Here is a 23,937-nt window from a genome sequence, read left to right on the forward strand (position 1 = left end):
CAATGTGTATCCTACACAATTTCTGTGTCATAGCTTTATTTATTTTTTATTTTGTTATATTTTTGACAGTCCTACGGCTTGAACTCAGGGCCTGAAAAATGTTCTCAAGCTCTTTTTGCTCAAGGCTAGCACTCTACCACTTGAGCGACAGAACCACTTCCAGCATTTTCTGTGTGTGTGGTATGAGGAACTGAACCCAGGGTTTTATCCATGCTAGGCAAGTTCTCCACCACTAGGCCAAACATAATTTTATTAATAACACGATACAATGTTTTGAGTGTCAGTCCCCTTTTCTCCTGTATTGAAAGCCTCATTTCTAATGCCAACATGTTTGGAAGTGTTCAGCCCACAGGGGTGGATTAAGGCCATCATCAAGGGAGTGGGTTAGTATCCTGAAAGCAGAGTTTCTATACAGTCAATTGTGATGCCTTGCCCAGGCCTTTGTTCGCTCATCTTGCCCTTTCATCCTCTGTCATGCCATGGCATAGAAGACATAGAAGTCCTCATCAGATGCTCCCCTCCGTGACCTCTGACTTTCTAGGTATTCTGTTTAGCAACAAAGAATGGACTGGTATACCAGATCTGTCAGTAATGAAAATTAGCACCAAGAGACTCAGGATAGGAAAGGAAGGAAGGAAGGAAAGAAGGAAGGAAGGAAGGAAGGAAGGAAGGAAGGAAGGAAGGAAGGAAGGAAGGAAGGAAGGGAGGGAGGGAGGGAGGGAGGGAGGGAGGGAGGGAGGGAGGGAGGGAGGGAGGGAGGGAGGAAGGAAGGAAGAAGGAAGGAAGGAAAGAAGGAAGGGATTACAGATTAAATTAGACCATTAAGTCAGCATCTCTACATCCAAGCTGTCGCCCTTTGTCTATGCAGCAGGCCAGTAACTCTGTGAATTTCACGGTGTAATTGAGCCTCCAAGTCTTTGCTAAGACTGGTTAATTCATCCAGAAAGTCAATGGTCATTCGGTTTCGTCCCATGGTTTTAGTGAAAACTCTTTACTGTTATCTTCCCGGCTTTCTTTTCCTTTTCATATCTTATTATGTATGCAGCATAGTCCCTTGTTTATGTGCCTGAGTTTCTTTTTGTAAATGGGAAACTTTATTAATAAGGCACAGGTGAAATCTCAGGAGTGTTCCTCCTGGGAGGTGACTTTCAACTCTGCATGAATCTAACAACACAGTAAATAAAGGCCATTTCTCAAGGTCTCAGCGGCTGGAGAGCAGGCAAAAATTAGAGCAAACAAAGGTCTTGAGTTAACCATTACAGAGGCTGTTTACCATAGCTGCTTGGCTTTCTAAATACTCAAAATCACTTTATGAGCAAGAATGACTGTTCATGCTGCTTGACTGTGGGGCTCAGTGTGGGCTTTTTTAGGTCAATAATGCTGTTGCTTATCCAGGCTTTCATAATCAGTCAGGACTCTTCCACCTCAATTCTTGTTCTTTTCAAAGTCCCATTTTCAATTGCTGTGAATCCCAGTCTTAGAAACAAAAGCACAGTGGAAAAATACCCGAAGCATTTGAAAGAATCTGCATAGCCCACAACAGTGAAAACCCACGGTTTCCAATGAAATGTGGTTTCTAATGAAATGCACCAAACTTTCAGGAATGCAACACTTAATCCAAATAATCCAAAAGCAATCTACTTGGCAATCTAATTATATTTCCTTAGGCGGAAGCTGCAATAGTGTTTGTTTGCATTTAATTGCCTCTCTTTAATATGTTTGTGTTGTACTCATTTCCTACTCCGTTTCCAATCGAAAGGTTCCTTGTAATATTTGATTTAGCTTTCCAGACTAACCCAGGGGATTACACTTGGATTCATACATAATAAAAAGAGCGAGCTCTTACTTTGTATATGTCAGAGCTGTATCAGTATCTAGAAAGGATCACTTTCCTGGGACAGGTAGAAAGGAATACTATACATGCTAATTACTGATCTGTTTTGTCCTACTGGATTATCAAAACATTGGCAGCAGAGAGAGAATCCGTTTCTCTTTTACCAGGTACGTGTTCAGTGATATACATGAAGGATGCCTAAAAAAGGATTCATCTTCAGTGATCTCTCATGGTCAGATTCTTGTATGACTCTTATTTCTCTGTTTCAGTGATAATATGATAACATTATTGATATTTAATTGAAAACACCACCTTTGCATACCATCTCTAACAGTCACCACAAACCTCTGAGGGAACTGGGTAAAGCTGCAAGCTAGTTCTGACAAACCCTGGATCACTTTTAACCCCAGCACAGATTTTTTTTTTTTACTATCTTGTGCTTTTACATCACAATGGTGTTTCAGTCCTTTTCCAACTTTGTCATCTTTTCAAATGTACTCCATTTGTCTGGGCTGTCTTCTCAGTTCTTCTCTCTTCTCTGCCGTATTCTTCACCTAAGGAATGCTACTAGGTTGACTGGAGATGAGGCTCACAGACATTTTTGGTGGAATTGGCTTTGGACTGTGATTTTCAGATCTCAGCCTCCTGAGTAGCTAGGATTATAAGCCTGAGTTACTACTGCCAGGCTTGCTGATTTAGTCTTAGAGGTCCAACATTAGGAAAAATAAGTAGAGCGACATATAACAAGTTGGTCATTGACCTTAGAGTGATAGTGTAAATAGAAAATATCAAGCGAGACTATTTATTTTCTCTTTTGGCACTTTTGGATTTTTTTTGTTGTTCTGAAAACCACATATTAAATTTGTAGTTTTAAAATAGTGGAAACCTCATGTTTAGAGCCAACATTTAAAAAATAAAGACTGTATCTATTTAGATAAGGGGAAAGGAACTTCAATGCCTTGTCATGAGGATGTAAACTGGTTAAAACACTGTGGAAAGCAACTTGGAGTTTCTCCGAACACTAAATATAAAACTCCCTTATGTTCTAGCTATTCTACTCTTGGGCATTTATCCAAGGAATTACAAGCCAAGATATAGTAAAAAGCCATTACAAACCATGTCCATTGCTATGCTGTTATGGAAACAGCATAAATATCCTTCAACAACAACAACAAAAGTGGATCAAGAAAATGTAGTATATTTATACAATGTAACTTTACTTATCTATGTATTGATAATGATATGGTATCATTTGCAGAGAAATGGATGCACCTGGAAAAATTATTCTAGGCATAGAGAGATATGGAAGTTGGATCCAATATATAAATAAATATGTAAACATATATAGGATCAAATGCACATGTACACAAACTTATTAGCTAAAGTATGGTACATGTAGGAGAAAAAAAATTAATATTGTAACTACTTTGAACAACTGACTTACAGTCTAGCAAAATGGGTATAGGAAGTGAGAACTTTGGTTAATTTGAGAGGGAGGTCAAGGGGAAAGGTTTTGGCTAATGGAGAGAGGAAGGTAGGAGGAGAATGCAGTTATCATGTTTCATGTACATAGATGAAAATGCAATTGGGAAAACTGAATGAATGGATGGCTTGGGAGAGATGGAGGAGACTGATAAATGGGGTGGCATTGATCAATATGCCTTTATACTCATATATTGACATGTTCAATTGTAACCTCTCTAAACAACTACATAACGATAATAAAAATGATTGTATCCATTTAAAAAGCTATAGAACAAATGGCTCAGGTAAGCATATAGATAAAATCTAGAACTCCTAGTGTTAATTAAGTTGAGCAGACTGTGCTGAACTGTATAAATCACTAATGGGAAATAGTCAGAATCATCTACTTTAAATTATTTCCTCAGCATGAACTATTTTGAAGTTCTAACAAAAAATATCAAATAAATAAACAGAAATGACAGATAATTAAAATGCCTGAAACTAAAATAGTAGCTGGTTAAAAGTATAAGCTGACAATAAGGACTATTGAGATACTGTACGTTTAGGGGAAAAATTTCTACTTAACAGATTAAGAATCAATATATGAAAAATAAGAGCTATTTCTCACAGTAATTGTCCTTTGATGTCTAGCTGGGATAAAAGACATTCTCAGTATCTTCATTCAGTAAACATTTCAACAGAGGATGAGGGGTCAGACTGTCAAGATTTGAGTTAGAGAACCTTTCTCAAGATACACATAATTTTCAGGCTTAGATTCTCTCCGTTTATCCATTTGTGCAACAATCACTCATTGAAAATCTGCTAAGTAATCTCAGAGTGGGAAATAGGAATGTGTCTCTGCTTTGTAGAATTTGCCCAAGAACAGGCAATGCTAAGTGGGTGGTTTTTGCATTAGTTGATCTCTTAGCAGAAAAGGTAACTGGAATGCCCTGCTCAGTGATACAGAGAGAGATTGGAAATCTTTCATCTTGACCACATGATAAATTAGAATGAGAGTTTCACAGACTTCCCTGACTGAGCTGCCTTTAAAATGAGACCTTCAGATCTCAGCCTCCCGCATAGCCAGGATTCCAGGGATGAGCCACCTTAGCTTAGGCTTTGCCTCTGAGGTTCCCCAAACGAAGATACAAACCCTTTCCTAGACACGGCCTCTCTGTCACCTACTAGTCAGGTCTAATTTTCTACTGGCGTCCCAGTCATGGCAGTTAGTTACAAGATGGAAAAGAAAATCACAATTTGTACTTCATTTTCCTGTGGATTGGCTGAATTGTGACCTTAGTAACACAATTAACAGTGCATGGCTCAATATTGGGAGTATATGAATGATTATCAGAAAGAAATACAGCCTGTTAGACCCTACTCAACAGTGATGGAGGAGTGGTTCATGGAGACTGACAATGCTCTGTTACAAATTTCTGAAACTTTAGATAGCTAACATATTACCATGAATTTAAAGGCTCATGTGATTAGATTAGGCTCACTCAGATATTTTCAGTAATTTAAAGTCAATTGATTAATAAGTACAGTTATCCCCTGAAACTTCATTTTTTTTCTTTCCATGTAAGAAGACTTAATTGCAAGAGTAGTATGACAGTCAAAAGGACACTTTCCTTCCCCAAGGTTGGCATGGGCCTCTTCAGGACTACCTAAGAATTTTACCTCCCCTAGGAAAGTACAGAATTTTAGTATTTGATGCAACATTTTCCTGTTAATACCAAGAACTTCTTTTAAAAATGTGAAGTGAAGCCAAGCACTAGTGGCTCATGCCTATAATCCTAGCTACCCAGGAAGCAAAGATCTGAGGATCGCAGTTCAAAGCCAGCCAGAGCAGAAAAGTCTGTGAGACTCTGATCTCCAATGAACCAGAAAAAGTCAAGTAGTAGAGTGCTGGCCTTAACCACAAAGAGGCTCAGAGACAATATCCAGGCCCTGAATTTAAGTTCCAGGATGTATAAAAACAAAAACAAAACAACAATAACAACAACAACCAAAAACCGTGAATTGATCTGGACACCAGTGGTTTATGACTATAATTCTAGCTACTCAGAAGCCCAAGATCTTTGAATCTGGGCTCAAAGTCAGCCTGAGGAGAGTCCATGAGATGCTTATCTCCAGCTAACCACCAGAAATCTGGAAGTGGATTTGGAGCACTAACCTTGAACTCAAACCCTCAGATACAGTACCTAGGCTTCTGGTTCAAGCCCCAGGCCCAACACACACACACACACACAGACACACAGACACACACACACACACACACACACACACACACACACACACACTGAACTGAATCTCCCTTTATCTAGATTGTGATGTGACAGTAGGACCCCTCAGGTAAGGTAAGTCAAGTGTAGGTGTCAGAAGCCCTGAACTGTCAGGTCACTCTGCAGCTGACTTTCTTCCAACCAAGTCTTTGCTGCTGTGTCCTGAAGGCTGGGGAGCCTTTCATCCCACACTGAGGACACACCAGTGAGTCTGACCTCTTCCACCTCAACACGTATTTGTCAAGATCACTTTCTGGGTTAAAAATACAAATCCATTGCGTTCTGGGGTCGCTTTCCCTTTGTGCCAGGACATGTGTGCAGAACTTTGAGTGGTGGCAATGAGGTGTGAATCTGAGAGGACGTCAGGCAGCCAGTGTCACAGGACTTCCTAGAGGGCTTCCCTGGAACTAGTGGCTGGATGGAGTGTTGAGAGAATTAAAGAAGGGCAGAGGGAGGAGGGAATGGCTCCATCTTCTGGCATTATCCTCATGCCTCTGAAAAAAGCTGGTGAACTCAGCTAGCATTTGTTCAGCTGATCTGTGATGTCTAAAAGGCACCATCCTTCCCCATTTAGAGACACAAGGCATCTCTGTAGAGTTTTAGTTTATTTTTCTGACAATATTCTGTCAGACATTTGCAAAGCTCATCAGACACATAGACAGGAACATTTGACAGAACAAGGGTGACATTTCAAAGAAAAAAAGGAAGATGGGATGCCTAACAGCACACTGCAGAAATGAGCACCCCGGAAATTCTCAGCGGGGATCTCGCATCACCAGCCTGGTATTTCACCATGCAGGGCTCGCCACCACGTCCTTTCATGTAGCTCAATGTGAGTTAAATTATGGAGGAGCTGAAAATGCCAAATCACAAAAAGCCAAATTTAAAATTCTTATTTTACAACTTTGAATTAGTGTAGACACTTCCCATCACGAAGAACATTTGTTTCACTTGAGTTCTTGGCACAAATATTGCTCTTTTATGAACAAATTGCTGCTGGAAAAATGATGTTCCCCACAGGTAGGAGGAAGGGATTGCTTTTACATCCTCAATAACTAAATGAATATGTATTTTTGATAGCCACTTTAGAAATACCTTCCTTGCAGGGTGTTAGAAACTATAGTTACCTCTATTTGAGAGACTGAGCCTTAAGTACTGAGAAATAGTCTGCCCTTTACAGAATACAGAATTGAGCAAGCAAGAAAGACGCTGTTAGTGGCTAGATTGCCAGTTGGGAAGGCATACGATAGTGTGATTGCCCTTGGCAAAGGCAGCACCAACCCCTTGAGCTGTTTTCTTCATACTGGAGTGTAATTTTTCTAGATGGGCTCTCACATAATGCTGAGACCTCCATAGTGCTGGATCTTGATTGCAAGAGCATTCTTCTACCTAATTCCTGCCTGAAGTGGATTCATTCACACAGAGTGAACTGATTGTATTTTATTTTCTCTCAAAGCACAAGCTGGAAGTTTTTGGTTTCAATCCCAGGTTCAACAACCTTTGGAAATTTTGCAATTTACCTGAGACCATGCTTGGGCTTGCAAAATGGAGACAAATGAATGATTCTGTATAGCCAGACTATAACTTCCCTTTTCCAATGTCTGCCCACATAAGAGTTAACACTGAAGTTCTCCTTATTGCCTATCAAGCGCACGTAAGAGCAAGCTCTGCATTGTTTACACGCGACCCCATCTCGCATGCTAAGCTCCAGACACCTGCACCTTTTTGCTGTATTTCAGATGTGCTTTGCATCATCTTATTTTCACTCTTGTCCCTGTTTCCTGGCAGATTCTTCTCCCACCCTTACTTTCTTGGATAACCCCTCTCAGTTGTTGTTTTCTTCCTGTCACTCCATCTCTGATTCCTGTGTTTCATTTTCCTATGTGGGACTCATGGAGCATATGAAGCACAGTATTTCTTTTGTACTTATTGCACTTACATTTGATTATATTGTGCACTGCTCTATCTTAGAGCCAAAAATACCACTTGGCACATTGTAGGGTATTTGTAAACCGAGAGCACAAGCCAGGGATAGTCATTAGAATACATTTATTTTAGTTCCATTGTGTTTCTGACAGGGACAGGCTTTAAAATGCCTCCTGAGTGTCCACTGTATTATTATAAGCAGGAAACCCCAAGTAGAGAATGTGGGAAAGGAGAAGACTGGAGGATGAGGAGAGGCGAATGGCAGTACATGATCATCAGTATGGTTTCTTCCTTTTCTCTCCTTCAGGAACAGCTGTACTTGTCCTCAGTGGCTGCCATTCTCTTGGCTCTACCAGCCTCTAAGAACATAGTGAGTCTCTCTGCCTGAGGCTCAGTGATGCTAAGCACATCCCAACATTGCCTTTAGAGAGACTCAGGTCTACCTTCTCTTAGCCTCAGTCCTAAATTGACTGATTGTATTGGGTTGTGCCCTGCCTCAATATTTCCTCACATCAATGCTGTCTTTTACTCTGGGAAGATTCCCTGTGATAACTCAAGTTTACAACAGAGAAATTCTTATCAATGTCCAACCACTAATTACCTATGAGATAAGGGTGAGGGCTATGTACAGTGCTCAAAAACTGAAGTAACAAGTGCCATATCATAGCTGACCATTACAAAACAGAATATGTAGAAATCCAGCTGTAAGTCTGCCACCACGTACGCTTGATTGCAAAGTGTGTTCTGTAGAATACCCATTGTGAGTCATTTCCTTCATTCCAATTTCTCAATGTGCACACTGCCTCTATTGGACAAAGGCCAAACTTGGACAAAGAACTTGACATTTATGTGCTTTTTCTTAAGGAAATTCAATTGAACATCATTCAAGTATAAAATGCACATTTCCTTGGGCACTCTGTAGAAAAAGTTCTTTGGAAAATAATATGCATATCCACCATAAACAATATTGCTTGCCTTCCAGGGCCTCTTTTTGGCTGCACCATGACTTGTGGTGGAAGACATTGGTTATTAAAGCTAACACTCATGCCTGGGTGACACCAAGTCTATTATAAGACAGATTCTCAGTAATATTTACTGAGTATATAAATGGTAGACTAAGGGAGTGAATGAATGGATATATGAATGACTAAAATACAAAAGTCATGTTTCAAGCAAATCCTCTTTCCAAAATTTCATACTCTAAAACTCATTGGGAAACTTCCATATGCAAAACATAAATTCTTTAAAAGGTACAAGTATGACATTTTTAACTGGTGGATTCCTATACTAAACTTTTCCAAAATGAATAATATTTCTGTAAAATAAAAAAATGTCTAATTAACAATGAAATAAATAAAAAACAAGTTGCAAAAAACTAATTATCTTTCATAAATTTGGATTTTCTCATACTGGGTTTGATCAAAGTTAAATTGATATGCATATGATTCAAGATTTTGCATCTTTTATTTCTTAGTCTGGAAATTAAAATTTACAAAGCGCATCTTATTTCTCAATAAACACCCAAGAAGTGAATATCTAAGTAAAATATTCAAAGAAGATAAAGAGCTAAAGTGTCGCATGAGTGAGGAGTAACTTTCAATTTTTTATCAAAGGAGCTCTTCCAGTTCTGTATTGATCCAAACACAAGGAAAATATGCCTGGAAATTTAATTTGACATTTACAATCAATAATTCCCAGATGTCACTGGGTCAGTGAGTGAAAAAAAGATGACTTTAAAATCACAGCCATGAATTTAAAATTACATTAATGAATTGAAGTAATTCATGGAATTAATATTTCCAGAGTCTAAAGAGAAAATCAGCCTACCACAGCACATTGCTGAAGGAAGTAGAAGTGGGATCTTGATTTTTTTCCATAAGCCTTTTCATTAACTCATTGATCACTCTGTTCTTGGTTTGAGTGTTGATATTCGACTTTCTGAGGTGAAATATTTATGTACAGATTAACTATTCACACTAAGCTAATGCGAGGAGAGAAACATTCAGGAACTCATCTAAAGTAAGAATGAGCTCTGCTTCTGACCTGATCTCCTCAGGCCTGGGAATGTGGCTTAGTGGTAGAGCGCTTGACTAGCATGCATGAAGGCCTGGGTTCGATCCCTCAGCACCACATAAACAGAAAAGGCCAGAAGTGGCACTGTGGCTCCAGAGCTAGAGTACTAACTCTTGAGCAGAAAAAGCAGTGCTCACGACCTGAGACCAAGCTCCAGGACTTCCAAGGGAAAAAAAAAGTTTCCCTCCCTGACCTGATCTCATTAGTTCAAAATGTCTAAGAAAATACACCTTGTTTTTTGGTGGAGAAATGAAAAACCTCAACAAAGAATCAGCAAGGCCAGGCACTGAAATCCCAGTTACTCAGTAAGGTGAAATCTGAAGTTGTGGTTGGAAGCCAACCTGGAAAGGAAAGTCCATGAGCTATTTTGTTATTGTTGGTTTATTTAATTTTTGGTGTTTTTTAAAAAATTGTCTTAAACTTGTTTATAAAGGAGTTGTCATTTAACAAAGCAGTTTATGAATATACTATATCTTCATCACTCCTTTCAAAATTCTCACCAATCCCGTCCCTACCCATCCCTTCCCTAACTCTTCTTAATTTTGTAGTATATACAATAGATTCTTGTCTGGTTATCTCCAGTTAACTACAGAAAAAGCCAGAAGTGAGCTGTGGCTTCAGTGGTAGAGTGCTTGCCTTGAGCAGAAAAAGCTGAAGGACAGCGCCCAAGCACTGAATTCAAGCCCCAGAACAGATACATAGAATCAGTCAAGAGTTGTCGGCATCAGTAGTGCTGATGAATGAGGTCAAATCATGCAGCTATAGGATACACCACTAAAAATAACCAATATACTGTTTCAGCAACAATAAAACTATGAATGGATTGCACTACAGTTACCAGTTACTCTAAAGCAAAGCTGCATTTGCTATTTAAAGAGGAGCACAAATTTTTGGTTGACTCAATACTGTTCTATAAATCATTCTGGTGCTACACAGTAATTACTCTTTGGGTTTCCATTTATTAACATGCTATAAAAGAAGTACACATTTATTTCATAGTTGTTGAATGATGTTGATGAAGACAATGTATTTTTAACAGTTAACTTGGCTCCTTGAACATAGAGAGATCTTTAGTTAACATATTAAGTATGATCAAAATCATGGTTTATTCTAAATACTGTAGGAAATATATCGCCAAATCTGTTGACATTTTGGCATATAATCTGTAAAACTGACAGAAGATAGTGTCTGTTTTCAAGAATGCAGTGTCAGTAAAGAGCTATTGGCTTCTTAAGCTCATCACTTCATAATCATGCCAACTGATTTATTGTCAGGTTGCTGTAGATATGAAGATATCTCTTCCTTCTGATCATCAGCCAGTTTCTATCTGATCATCTAGGCTACTAAAGGGAGTGTGTGCAATGATATACATCAGGTTATCCCTACTGATGAATGCAAGCACATCCAGAAACACACAGATGAGAATTTACTTTGGACAGGGTTCAAATCCTTGATCTCTTGGCAAAGTCTTTTTGTTTTCTTTCTGTCAGTTTCAGTTGAAGAGCTTGAACTCTGGGCCTAGGCACTGTGTCTGAGCTCTTTTGCTCAAGGCAAGCACTCTATCACTTTGAACCACTGTGCCACTTCCAGTTTTCTGGTGGTTAATTGGAGATAAGAGTCTCATGGTCTTTCCTGCCTAGGCTGGCTTTGAACCATGATTCTCAGATGTTAGCCACCTGAGTAGCTAGAATTACAGGTGTAAGCTTCCAGTGCCTGGATTTTGGCAAAGTAATTTTAACACAAACACACAGACACACACATGTACATATGTATGTGTGTGATACTATATATTGCACATATGTATACACATACATAATACATATATGTACATACATATACACATATATTTGTATATGTATGTATACTTATGTACATATATACATCCAAACCAAATAGATTAGCTCCAAACCAAATGGATATTCTCTAGAAAATGAGTCTGGTTTGTTTAAAAGAATCACAGTCTTCTTGACCATTACTTGGGTGGCCATATTTATTTCAATCAAGACCTTTTATTAATCGCTGCTCTAGTTTCAATGGACCACATAGATATAACCATGCTCTACACTTTCTTGCTCTACACCAATTGTCTTCAATGTTCTCATGTCCTAAAACACCTTCTATTCCACAATCCCAAAAGCTGAAAGTTGTTTCTTCAGACCTTTAAATGTAACTCAGATATGACCTACTTCATAAAGTTTTCCTTATTTCCCCAATGATGAAAATGAAATGAATCTCTTGCTACTGTGGGCACTCATAATGTTTACCAGAATATCTGTAATTCCTGCATGAATAGCTATCATACACATGTTACATAAAGGATAGAGCTATATGCTTTTCCATCCCCACTCTGTGGGAGCATCTACCTTTCCCCTGCCCCTGTGCAGTGGCTCCCTGTCTCTGCTTAAGTGGATCCCACCACAGTGACGACCCCCCCCCCCACCTCCTACAGTAGCTGGCTCCTTTGGCGTGGATTTCACAGTTCACTTAAAACAACTTGAGCCAAACTCCAGTTCCTTCTGTAGCAGCAGAGCTATAGAAAGACATTTTTCTTGTCTGATTTGTTTCAAAAGAAAAAAGTAAACAAACATAGTCTAACAATAGGACAGTGATGGTCCACAAAAGGATGCTTTTGTCACTGACAATTGAGAGAGAAAATGTTCAATAATTACCAGCAACTTCAGGGCAGATTCTATGTGGTGATGGTGTTTCAAGCAATTAAAGCGTTATTAGTTTTTCAAATTAGCTTTTCTTTCTCATGATTTAGGATAGCTTTCCTTCAGTAAATGGGTTTTCTATGAGAGCTTCTTGGGAAAGGGTCATCAAGGCCAAATTCCTAAGTGATATTTTTTGGTGAATCTCCTATTCTGTGTTCTCATTGACCTGGGGTACCATTTATCTGAACATCTACCACACGTCACTGTAATTATTGTTCTATGTGAGCCTTCCATGCCAAACTATTAACCTGATGCAGTCAGTAATCAAGGTTGACTTGTCAATCATCTATTCCCAGGGCCAATAATTATTTTCAAATTGGATAAATGGCTGTGTGGCTAACAGTAGGAGGTGGGTTAGATGGCATTTGGGGAATTAGTGAGCTCTTTCAAAATTGACAGCTTAACAAGGTATGTATTTTCCAGGTCAGATTTATCAAAATTAGTCTTTGTTCTCTGCAAGATGTAGGGTATTAAATACTATAGTTTAAAGACTTGTTTATGAATTCTATGGATGAACTATAGTGAAGAAAAACTTGAGACCAAATGATGTCTAGAACCAAAACTCCAGAGAAGGAAACTGAAAAATAGGGTACAGTGTATGATAGTGAAGAGTGAAATTAAAAGTTTCTTAGGTAGCTTTTAATTGCTTTATTGCTAATAGTGTTCTAAAAACTATCAGGAACTACAAAATACAGATACTGGTATGAGCTATGCATTTGGAAAGCTCAATAATGCAATCAAATAACACAGGAAATAAATGATTAATGGATTAAACTTCTTGAAAGTACAGCAAACAGGCAGATGCTGATGAAGTAAATACCTGAATTATTGCTTGTTATGGTGTGAATTGATTAAGCAAATATTGATTGAGTACTTATTAGGATAGGTCTAATAATAAATGATTTGTAACCATTAATTAATTTGATTTTCCCAGACATTCACTAAAGAATTTTTCGTTTTATAGATGAAGAAATTAAAGATCAATTATGTTGAATAATTTGTGAAAGATTATCCAGCCAGTAATTGGCAATGCTGGAGTTTCAATTCATTTATGATTTATCTAACTCCTTAGTATTTTTTTTAACCATACTATGATGGAAAGGGAAGAGAAATGAATAGGTCTGAAGACTGAGAGAGGGCACATTTGTGGAACAGAAAGATCCTTGGTTTAGGAAATTCTAATAGGAAAGGGTGATAATGGGTATACAAAGGAATTTGGGGGTTTTCAAATATAGGTCTCATATAATATATACTAGATTTTACTGCAGAAAAGAGAATGCTCTTGGAATTATTCAGCTGATTCGAGTGTGGGAAGCAGAAGGCTTGATAAGAGAGAAGAAATATAGAAAGTTAAACAGGTTCTAGGGAAGGTTAGATAAATTGCAGACATATTTTGTACTTGGTTATTAACAGAGAAAGGGTAAGCAAGAATTTAGTCAAAGTTAAGGAAAATGAGAGTTATGTACCTGTGGCTCACACCTGCAATCCCAGCTACTCAGGAGTCTGAGATCTGAGGATCAAAGTTCGAAGCCAGCCTAAGCAGAAAAGTCCATGAGACTCTTATCTTTAAATATATATATATATGTATATATATATACATATATATATATATATCACACTACAGTGACGACCCCCCCCTCCCGCCTCCTACAGTAGCTGGCTCCTTTGGCGTGGGTTTCACAGTTCACTTAAAACAACTTGAGCCAAACTGCAGTTCCTTCTGTAGCAGCAGAGCTACAGAGCTCAGACAGATATATATATATAGATAGATAGATAGATAGATAGATAGATATAGATATATATGTATATATATGTATATATATATATATATATATATATATCACAACAAACCATTAAGTGGAGTAATGGCTCAAGTGCTGGATTGCTAGCCTTCAACAAAAGAAGCTCAGAGTGCCCAGGTCACACCCTAGAACAAGTAAGAAGGAAAGAGATAGAGAGAAAGAAGATAGAGAGAAAGAGAAAGAGGGAAAGAGGGGAAGGAAGAAGGAAGGAAGGAGGAAAGGTGAGAAAAATGAAAAAAGAAAAAGAAAGGGAGGGAAAAGATAGGTGAGAATGATAAAAGGGATGATGCTTATCAAAATGCATTGTATGTGTAAACTACTTTGTTAAATAGCAAATGCATTATACAACAACTTAAATATAATTTAACAAAACTATTCAGTATTTTTTTCTGAGTAATTAGTTATTTATTGTCAACGTGATGTACAGAGGGATTACAGTTTCATACATAAGGCGGTGGGTACATTTCTTGTTAAATAGGAAGTACTAGTAGAAAGTAAGAAATCTTACTTCCTTTGTGAAAAATAGATACATCAGGATGGTAGGTGACAAAGACTCAAGAAGGCCATGTGAAATTTGCTTGGATAATCAAGTAAGTTCTCTACCTACAACTTCCACCTAGCCTGAGCTATTAAACCCAGTTAAGTGCATCTAAATTACTTATACAGAGGAATATGGACATAAACATAATACTAGCTTGGAGAATTCTCTAGAGGAATCATGGGTCTTGAAAAGCTATATGTCATGTCTTCCACAATTTAAGAAGAATGGAAATTAAATATTGAGTCACCATTTGCAGAGTAAGCAATTTTTAATTACAGTTAATGTAATCATTAATGAATCATTAATTTATTTCTTGACAAGTTCAAGAATAATAAAAAAAAACATCCCATTAGTAAAAGAATCTGTCCTTTCTTTTTCTTTTTTTAATTTTTAAAAGATGTTTAACTTTTAAAAAATGTCATTATTATTACAATTTTACTATCTTTAAGTGAGACAAAGTCTCCCTAACATTTTCAGCCTGAATTGGTCACCGCACAAACCACACGTTTCCTTGTCTCCATCTTGTTCATAGCTGCAATTATTATTGTGCACAACTGCATCCAGTCCATTGCTCTTGGTTCACTTTAAAATCATATTATTATCTTATTGTTGAGTTTCAAGACTCCTTTGTATATTTTGGGCCATCCTTCTCATTTTTTCTCCTAATCTCTGGCTTATCTTTTTATTCTTGCAACAGTGTGTATTTTTAGAGCAAACATTTTAAATCTTAACCATGTCCAGCTTATCAATTTTTTTCTTTCATAGTTCATGACTTTGTTGTCATCTCTAAACAGTCATCAGAAAACAAAAAGACATTTAAGATTTTGCCTATTATAGTGTCTTCTAGGAGTTTTATAGCTTTGTGTATCTGTAGTACTTAAAGAGTATATTTGTGAAAAGTGTAAGGTCTGTGTCTAGTTTTATTTACTTATTTATTTTGTATTGAATTAAGTTGGTCCGATTATATTAACACTGGTTGTTGAAATAATAATATTTTGTCTTTGTTTTTCTGGCAAATATGAGTTTTTCTATTCTGTTCCATGGAGCTACTTACATATCCTTTTATCATATCACATTGTCCATACGACTACACCATTATGGAAAATCTTGAAATCAAATAAAGCTAGTCTCTGACATTGTATTTTTATTTCTTCTCAATATTGTGTTTCACATTCTGGACTAATTTTCTCTATATATAATTTTTAATTCCATTTTATTGTCAGGTTGATGCACAGAGGGGTTACAGTTACATACATTAGGGAGTGAGTACGTTTCTTGTCAAACCTGTCACCTCTCTTCATTTATCTCACACCTTCCCTCCCCTCCAATCGCCGCCCCCCCCCCCCCCGCAATCTGAGTTGTACAGTTAATTCCTAACAGATTGTCATGAAAGTATTGCTGTTGCTTCGGTTCTCCCTTTGTCCTTTGTCTCACCATTTTGATGTTCTGCTTCCCTTCCCTAATTCAGATAAATGTACCAATTGTACCAAAATCAAATCGAGTAACAAGGGATAAATTATTGGAAAGAAAAATGAAAGAATTTCACATATCACACACCCTCTGTATAAATTTTATAGTTAATTTTCTATATAAACAAAATGACTGTAGGATTTTAATTAGTATTATGTTAAATCTATAGAGCAAGTTGGAATAATTGACATATTGACAATGTTAATTCTTTATAGACATGAAAACAAAATATCATTTTGGTAATTCTTCCTTAGCTTCCCTCCCTCCCTCCCTCCCTCCCTCCCTCCCTCCCTCTCTCCCTCCCTCCCTTCCTCCTTTCCTCCCTCCCTCCTTTCCTCCCTCCCTCCTTTCCTCTCTCCCTCCTTTCCTCTCTCCCTTCCTTCCTTCCTTCCTTCCTTCCTTCCTTCCTTCCTTCCTTCCTTCCTTCCTTCCTTCCTTCCTTCCTTCCTTCCTTCCTTCCTTCCTTCCTTCCTTCCTTCCTTCCTTCCTTCCTTTCCCATTGAACTCAAGGCTACTTACTGGTTCTACCAGCCAAGCCTTAACCTTTTCACCCTTGTTTATTTATTAAGCTAGAATCCCATCCTTTTAGTTGGAATATGGTGGGCCTCCTGAACATCTAGGATTATATGCATGTGCCTTTATGTCTGGCCTTCTTTAGTTTCTTTCATCATAGTTATATAGGGTTTTCCCACCCTCCTACAGGTTTTCTACTTATTTTGTTAAGGTTATACCTGTTTTAAGTTGTGTTTTTTTTTTTGAGTGGGTACTGACATAATGACATATTTTTAAAAGTAAAATCCTCTTGTTCATTGCTGGTATGTAGTAAAATGGTGGACTTTTGTGTGTGTGTTAACATTTACAACTCTGTTGTAAATCACAAACAGTTTATTCAACCAATTTTGTTGATGCTTCTGTATTTTCAACACAGATGATCATGTCATTTCCAGAGTTTTATTTTTTGTTCTCTCTATCTATATATGTATCTTCTATTTCCTTTTCTTGACTTATTGCACTAGGTAGCATTTTTAATACAGTGTAGAAAGCATGGAGAGAGGAGACACCTGTTTCTTATCTAAGAAACCTGTTTCGTATTTTTTATCTTAAATTTGGGGTGATCTAGTTTTAGTGCAGATATTCTTTAATACATTGAATACTCTATCCCTAACTTACTGACATTTTTTAATCATAAATACAGTTTGTATTTGTCAAATGCTTTTAGTTTCTATTTATGTAATCAAATATTTATTCCTACTTAGTCTGTTGATGTGATGGTTTCTACTTATTGACTTTTGCATTTTATACGTAATCACATTACATATACATTATATAACTATTCACACTTGACTGTGATATAAATTCTTATTATCTATTGTTTGGGTTTTTGCTAATGTTTTGTTTATGTATTTTTATACCTATGTTTATGAAAGTTACTGCTCTGTAGCCTATTTTTTTCTGTTTTATTGTTGGATGATGCTGGTCTCAGAAAAAAAGTTAGGAAGTATTCTTTCTTTCTCTGTTAGATAACTTTTTCTGAAACAGTGAACACTTCTGAGATTAGTGCTTTCTATTTTGAAAGATATTGAGTCATTTTTTGCTTCTTAATTACTTGGCCTTTTCTCAACCTGGTAGAGAATCTTATTTATTTTTGAATATATGAAAATGGTGCTTTTTTCTGGGGAATCATTTACTAATGCTTAAGAGGATCTAATATATATGTATATATACATATGGTTATGTACATCTAAGGATAAGTCATTTTACTGTTATACAACATCCTTTTATACACACTTATAATTTCCTCATGGGCTTTGTATTGTTTCAATATTTATGTTATTATTTATGAAGTATTTTTATTGCATTCTCAAAATATGTTTGATTTACAAACCTTTGTGAGTAGACTTCCAAAATGAATTACTAGCTAATTCAGATAAATTAATAAGACTTAAACTTAAAGTTTCATGCATAAAATATAATCTTAAAAATCATATATCCAGGATAAAGTAGATGGCACTATTCCCTGAGTTATGTACTTTTGGAAAAAAGGGATGGTTAAGAAGCCTTCTGTGTCCTGACCCATTTCCAGAAAATACCTTATCTCAGAAACATATTCTTTCCTTTATTCCTAAGATAAGAAAAAAATAGATTTTTCTTTTTCCTTTGACAAGGCCAAAACAAACTCTTCAAGTTCACCTTATTTGCCTTCAACATGATTAGTGGTGTATGGTTATACTACTAATCTAGAGAAAATACCTGACCAATTTGTTTTTCTAAACTTTACTTAATTTTTTTCTTTCCTCTTACCTTTGACTGGAGCTGACTTTCTACCTCTGTTTCTATAGTGTGGGATAACTCCTTTACAACCACCCCTTTAAGAATGATGACCTTGATGGAAGATATTCTCTTTCCAACTGTTCCTTCAATCTGCCTGCTCATCTCACTTTCCCATGCATGGTCCATTATACTCATGTCCATGTCTTCGTAAAAATGTAGGTTTATTTCCTGCCTAATTTTATGATCTGGACACTCTCTGTTATAATTTTGTCTCTCCTTCGCTACAACAGTCTTTGTAAATAAAATCTGTCCTTACATATGATAAAAAGATTGTAATAAAAAGTTAGTAAAAAAAAGACAAGAATTCACTGTATATACCACAAAATTATAAAAAATAAGGAAAGGGGTGGGTCAAAGGGGAATGAAAATGTTGAAGTGATGACACAATCAAGATGCATTTTCTATATTAAACTGCTTTGTTAAATGGAAAAAAAAGTTAATACATATCCTACACAATTAAGAAAAATGAAGGAAAGTTTAGGTAGGGAGGGTTGAGTGAGAATATTGAAAGGACTAACATTGACCAAGACACAATGTGTTCATAAACTGCTTAGCAACTCCTTTGTACAACCATGTAAATTTAATAAAATATTTTAACGTAAAAATTATGATTGTTAGTATAAGTCTATAATAGAACAACGGTAGTAATTTTAAGGAGATTAATGAACAAATGAAAAACAAAGATAAGACTGAATTAAAACCAAAGCAAACAAGTCATCCCACAAAACACATAATTAAAGAAAAGTTGAAAATGGAGAAATGTAAAGTACCATAAACAAAAATTAACCAAAAAATCTAAGGTTGTATTGATATGATTTATCTAAATAGTATTAAGGCAAAGAAACATTATATACTAAACTGAGCTATAATAAACCAAATGTGTGTGCATATATATGTATATATATACATGTATATATATATCAATAAATCATTTAAATTAAAGAAGCACTAACTTGTATAAATGCTGAGAAAAATAGGTAACAATAACTGAGAATTCAATACTACTTTCAGAAAAGAGATTAAGCAAGTAGAAAAGGCAATACTTTGAAGACTAAAGGAATATTATTCTATAAAAAATATGACATAGTATTTTATTAAATATACACACCCCCCCTGACAAGCAGAAAAATATTCCCTTATCAGGACACAAAGGAAAACTCAAATTTTAAGGAATAAACAAAATCTCACTTTGAAATCCTAACTGAAATACTAAATCCTAATTAAAATACCAAAAAGCCCATATATTAAAGAAGAAATATTGATTTTTTGAAGGTTTGGTTTCATAAGCTATATGCATTTTCCAGTCATTAGGCTATTGTCTGATGTGTAGGCTGGAAAAAAATCTTCTTCCATGACATAGGCTGACTATTTAACTTGTTAACAAAATCCTTTGCTGTGCAGAAGCTTTTTTCGTTTGATGCAATCCCATGTATCCAGTCTTTATTGGTTTGCTCTGCATCTGGATCTGTACTCAGAAAGTGTCTACCTGTTCCAAGGAGCACTGGTGTTTTCCCTGCTCCTTCCTGTAATGGTTTTATGGTTTCAGGTGCTACACTGAGATCTTTGATCCATTGGTGTTAAGGAAAAGTGACAGATAGGAAACCAGTTCTTAATTTCTGAATGTGGTTATCCAGTTTTCCCAATGCCATTTATTGAAGGTGGCTTACTTACAGCCTAGGTCCCTTATTAACTATTAGATGGATGTTGGTCTTTGAGCTTATTTCTAAGTCTGTGATTTTATTCCATTTATCCTTGAGCTTGTTTTTGTTTTGGTACCAAGTACCAATATAGAAGTACCCTATGATCCAGCAAGTTCCCTCTTGAGAATTTGCCTAAAAGGTTTCAAACTAGCATACAACAAAGGCATCTGCATAACCACAAACATTGCGGCACTATTCGCTATAGCTAAGGTATGGAAATAGCACAGATATTCCTCAGTGGATGGATGGATCAAGACAAAGTGGTGTATATACAAAATTGAACTTTACTCGGGCATTGGAAAGAAAGATACTGCATTAGTTGTGAAGAAATGGAAAGACCTGGAAAAAAACAAACAAACATGTTAAGTGAAGTCAGACCCAGAGAGACAAAGGATAGATGTTTACTCTCATATGGAGAAGCTAGAATTAATTTATAAATGTTATGCAAGTGTACACAAATGTATTAACTAAAAAATGGTAGGCTAAGGGAAGAATTCAAATGATGTGATTCCTTAGAAAGGCTAAACAGGGGCTGGGGATATGGCCTCATGGCAAGAGTGCTTGCCTCATATACATGAGGCCCTGGGTTCAATTCCCCAGCACCACATATACAGAAAATGGCCGGAAGTGGCGCTGTGGCTCAAGTGGCAGAGTGCTAGCCTTGAGCAAAAAGAAGCCAGGGACAGTGCTCAGGCCCTGAGTCCAAGCCCAGGACTTGCAAAAAAAAAAAAAATAATAATAATAAAAAATAAAGTGAGCTTAAAAAAAAAAACTAAAAAAAAAAAAAAGAAAGGCTAAACAGTCCAACACAATAAATATCAGGAAACTGGTACTTAAAAGATATGGGGCAGTGTTAAGAAGAGGGAGAAAGAAGAATTAAGAGAGGAAGGGGGCAAATGCAGTCATAAAATTCAATGCATATACTAAAAATTAAGACTATTGAGGGGACGGGGAGTGAAGGGAGGAGTGTGGGAGAATGCTGAAAGGGGTGACATCATCAAAATGCATGGTATTTTGATGATGCTTTGTTGCATAGCAACTCCTTTGTCCAAACACACAAAGAAAATAAAAATATAATTTAAAGAAACAACTGTTTTGAGATAAGAAAAACAGAAATATTACAGAAACTTAATTATTCAGAATTAGTGACAGTAAAAATGCTCAAAGTCAATTTTGGGGGATAGAGCTACAGCAAGGCTTAAAGGAGTATGCAGAGCTGTAAATACAATTATCAATTGAGAAGGAAGGTAGAAGATAAATTAACTTAGCATTCAATTCAGTCAATGAAGCAAGAAGCAAATGATAAGAAAATAACCGAGATAACACAAACTGCCATAAAATTTAAAGAATAAATAAATATGAAGAAGATTAGAAAATGCAAAGCTAGTTCTCCCAAAAGATTATTGAAACAATCAAAACTTCTGTTGTGTCTGGACAAGAAGATAAACAAGAGAAAATACGCGAATGAACAAAATGGAGAGTAAAAAGATAGAAGCTACAGCATAGAACTAAAAAGGAGATTATAGCTTAAGAGATTTTTTAATGTCTCATGAGTCATTAGCACTAACCTTGAAATCTTGATGAGCATGATAAATTATACATATATATTTATATGAAATAAATCATGATGTTCTAGGAGAATGCAACTGAGTTGAACAGTCTTTGTATTTTCCTTGCCTCTGGTTTATAGCAGGAATTCTAATTATTGTGTAGATTAAGATAATAATAAATGAGTGGTGCACTAGTGCCTCCTCTGATCCTGAATAGTTTGCAGTGGTTATTTCAGTGTGGAAATGTATATAATGAGAGTTGAGATGTTTGACATTGGCATCAATGAGAAAAATGGAAAGAAAACAAAGTAAAATGAACATTGAGGGCAGGAGACTAAATGTTATGGAGAATGGAAATTCTAAGTAGCTCAGTGATTTAAGAATCCTTTAGATAGAGACTTGAGAAGTCTGCAAACCAACAAATGAATAAAACTAAATCTCTTCATGAGCTAATTTAACTTGGGGATAACCAAGGTAAGCTTTTCTTTTCTTTTTTAAATTTTCCATGCGTTGTATCCTAACACCCATTTTCATGATATTAAAAGAACAAAATTACTAAGAGCAAGGCAGCTTCTGGGGGTAACATTAAAAAGCCCAAGGGAAATCTGAATAAATAAGAAAATGGAAATAAGGAAGGCTGTTTTTATATTCCATTGTCGAATGACAATTGGCTCTGTATGCACAAGTGAGCCTGGAAAACGAAAGACACTGTTGTGACAATACCTTTCAGGAAATTGGTTAATGGGTTAAACATAGTAAACTTGAGATTGAATTCAAGTGAAAACATCCAGTGGCAAGACTTGTTTTAATAAGGACTTTCTCAAGAGGTACCTTCCCTAGACCCTTAAATGCAGCTGAAAGAGACTTCCCTAGGCACAACCCGAGTCTGTGCCAGGTCCCTGATGCACAGCTGGCCCATATTGCTGAAAACTTGTACCTGTGTCAACTACCAAGCCTGTGGAAAGCAAGGAGAGCCTCTTCTTCCCTTGTGTTTGGCTTTGGAAGCATTCTCTTTGGCTGTTAACATTCTACTTGTAGGGAAAGGAAATCCTCAACCAATCTCTGGTGTTGTGGCTGCTGTTTTATTACTAAAGTAGGAGAAAATAAATACATTTTACTTATCCCAAGCTATTGGCTATGGTATTGTAACAAAAGGTAAATTCACAAGAGAAAAATCACAATAACTTATTTGACATAGTTTTTATGTGACAGGAGACCTTCACAAGGAAAAGAAGACCTAAGGTACTTCAACATTCTCATGTTAAGACTGATGAAGAGTAGCTAGATGTAGGAAAGCACAACTGGACAGAACCTGTGGGGTACAACAGCAGTAAACTGGCCCATCTTAGCAAGTGTGTCCATATTCTCCATGACAATCTGTGACTTCAGAACGTAGGGTATTGCTTTCCTCTACACACAAGAAAAGACTCTGCAAACAGAGGGTCCTATGATCTGCTTTGGGATGTAAGAAGATGTATACTAGGCTTGATGACCTCTCTTAGAAGAGTAGGGTAGGGATAGTGGAGTTAATTTCCTGCTCCTGACATTTGCTGAGATTTTGGTCAGTTTAAAGTACTCAGTAGAGCAATGTAGTTAGGGAAGTTCTTCATGAATTCCATTCAGTTTATCTCAATACACCTCACCTCTCTCCCCTCTCCCTTTCCTCCTCTCCCAGTTCCTCTCTCCCCTCTACTTTCTTTCTTTTACCATGATAAAAATGCTCTTCAGTGGATTCTTAATCAATTCTCTGGTTTCAGAGGTAACATGGAATTCAAAATTGAATTTCAATTTTCATCTGGCCAATATCTCCCTATCCTTGATTTTTCTCCATAATTTAGATTAAAAAATCTCTTTATCATTTATGGTTTCAGAGAAACTATGTGGGGTTAAAGGCTACAAGTTAGTAAAAAACATATCTTGTTATCAATGATGGCTTGAGTCACAAAAGATCAATTTCTGCTTTATGCTTAGCATTTGGGTTTTTCACCCATGACCCATCTTGTTTTCCTTAGAAAGAAAAAAGAGAGAAAGGGAGGGAGGGAGTGAGGGAGGAAGGGAGTGAGGGAGGAAGGAAGGAAGGAAAGAAGGAAGGAAGGAAGGAAGGAAGGAAGGAGAAAGGAAGGGAGGAATGGAGGGAGGGAGGAAGGAGAGAGAAAGAGAAGAAACAGCTTGCCTTGTGGAATGCAACTTTCTATTCTTCTGTTCTTTTCTATAGACTTTGTGTCATATTAGAACTGTATTGAAGCA

This window comes from Perognathus longimembris, chromosome 21 (genome assembly GCF_023159225.1).
Source record: "Perognathus longimembris pacificus isolate PPM17 chromosome 21, ASM2315922v1, whole genome shotgun sequence".
Lineage (NCBI taxonomy): Eukaryota > Metazoa > Chordata > Mammalia > Rodentia > Heteromyidae > Perognathus > Perognathus longimembris.